The sequence below is a fragment of the Lathyrus oleraceus genome, chromosome 7 (genome assembly GCF_024323335.1).
Source record: "Lathyrus oleraceus cultivar Zhongwan6 chromosome 7, CAAS_Psat_ZW6_1.0, whole genome shotgun sequence".
In the NCBI taxonomy this organism is placed as follows: domain Eukaryota; kingdom Viridiplantae; phylum Streptophyta; class Magnoliopsida; order Fabales; family Fabaceae; genus Lathyrus; species Lathyrus oleraceus.
Genome location: NC_066585.1, coordinates 92,264,752 through 92,267,034, shown reverse-complemented (window position 1 = coordinate 92,267,034; position 2,283 = coordinate 92,264,752). Strand labels below are relative to the sequence as shown.

General features: G+C 38.6%; 1 non-coding gene across 1 annotated transcript; it reads left to right on the top strand.

The window, feature by feature from the left end:
* Nucleotides 1-658: 658 nt before the first annotated feature.
* Nucleotides 659-765, top strand: LOC127109244 (small nucleolar RNA R71). Its single transcript, XR_007796574.1, has one exon. It is a non-coding gene; the product is annotated as a small nucleolar RNA R71 (small nucleolar RNA).
* The last annotated feature ends 1,518 nt before the right edge of the window (nucleotides 766-2,283 follow it).

The following is a 2,283-nucleotide window of genomic DNA, read 5'->3' as shown; positions in this document are numbered from 1 at the left end:
TCCTAACTGGGTAATCAATTCGTTAACATGAATGTTTTGGTTCATAAACTCCTTGTTTTGTTGGGTTTGAGCGGTGATAAAATTTTCCATAATTTTCTCAAGGCTCAGCTTTGGTGGTACAGGTTGCATAGGTTGATTTGATCTTGTGGCTTGATAACTAGGTCTCGAAGGTGCATTATTTTGGATAGGGTTATTTTTTTTATAGGAGAAGTTCGGGTGATTCCTCCATCCAGGGTTATAGGTATTCGAATATGGGTTCCCTTGGATGTAGTTCACTTGCTCAGAGTGGGTTTCGTTTAATAGACTGCATTCTGCTGATTGGTGTCCTTTGGTTCCACATATCTCACAATCCGACGAAACTGCGGCTACAGTATTCGGGTTTATGCACATATGCTCGACTTTAAGGGCTAATGCGTCCATTTTAGCTTGCATCATGTCTATAGAGCTTAGTTCATGCACTCCTCCTTGGGCTTCCTTCTTCTCTACTGTCGCTCGTTCGACTCCCCATGATTGATGGTTTTGGGCCATATCTTCGATGAGGGCACTAGCTTCAGGATAAGGTTTGTTCATCAGAGCACCGCCTGCGGCAGCGTCGATGGTCATCTTTGTGTTGTAATGAAGTCCATTATAGAAGGTTTGAATGATTAACCAGTTTTCTAAGCCATGATATGGGCATGCTCGTAACAACTCTTTATATCTCTCCCAAGCTTCGAACATCGATTCTCCTTGGTTTTGGGTAAATCTAGTTATATGGTTTCGAAGAACGGCGGTCTTACTCGGGGGAAAATATCTAGCAAGAAAAACTCTTCTAAGGCTATCCCAAGTCGTAATGGAATTGGGTGGAAGGAAATCTAACCATGATAGGGCTTTATCTCTGAGGGAAAAAGGGAATAATCTTAAACGTATTGCCTCAGGATAAGCTTCATTGGTTTTAAAAGTACCTGCTAATTGAAGAAATATTTTTAAATGTTGATTTGGGTTCTCAGTAGCGAGACCCGCGAATTGTCTCTGTTGCACTAGTTGCAACAGGGATGGTTTAAGTTCAAAATTATTAGCTGGAATGGTTGGGTTTACTATACTAGAACTAGGTTCTTCATTAGATGGTTGAGCGAAGTCCTTAAGAGGTCTTTGGTTTTGATCTTCGGCCATAGCTCTCTTAATTTTATGAAAGAATAAACATGCGCGAGCGTAACGTTCAGGTTCCGCCAGAGGGTATACTAAGCTTAAACTTCCGGTGCTGCGAGTTCTTCGCATTGACCGGCGGGAAATAGCCTAAGTCTAAACGATATAACAACAGGAAAATGAAATTTGACGAAATTAGTCCCCGGCAACGGCGCCAAAAACTTGATGCGGTGAATAACTTGATGCGGTGTTCGCAAGTATACGAACGCGTCAGAGTAATATAAAAGATTGTCGAATCCACAGAGACCAAGTGTCAATCTATCGTTATCTATTGTTATGGTGTTTATCAAAGGCAATCAAAATAGGTGTTTTTGTATTCTGCAACGAAAAGTAAAGTTTCGGATATAATTAATAAAGATAGGGTCGAATGTAATTCACGTAATCAATTGATAATCCAAGTACTTGCTAGTAGAGCTACTTATGGGCAATGTTTCCTACTTTGAAAAGAACTAATTTAACAGGAACTCTCGCTTTCGTGTATTCAGAACCGAGTTGTACTCCCTAATCAAACCCTCTTATTGTCACTTATAAAAAGGCGCGCATTGCGTTAGAGTAGTATAACTATTTTTAAGAAATATAGTATCTTGACTAAGTTGAAAAGTATTATAACCTGGATTTCTCACCCAAAAGAGGTTCTTACGAACCAGACTCTAAACTTATAAACGCGTCCGAAAATAGTTTTAAAATCTCTTTTCTTCTTAATGTTAAAATCTCCTAATGAACCAGACAAAGCGCTTTCGCTGTTTTTGAAATAGTTAAAAACAATTAAGTCTAAAAAGACGTTGGACGGCTTTCGATCTTACCCAACGGAATTGAAGTGCGGGAAAACTTAAGTTGAAAGTTAAAATAGCCCTTAAGTGTTTCTACGAACAATTGTACGGATTATCGGTTCAATTATGATCCTCACATTCTAACCTTATAAATTTAGCTAGACATGGTAAAGTAAAAGTGCATTAAAATAAATAAAAGTAGTGCGAGTGCGGAAAATAAATAATTTAAAGCGAGTGCGAGGAAATAAATAAAAGTAAAGCGAGTGCGACAAATAAATAAAAGTAAAGTGAGTGCGGGAAATAAATAAAAGTAAAGCGAGTGCGAGAAATA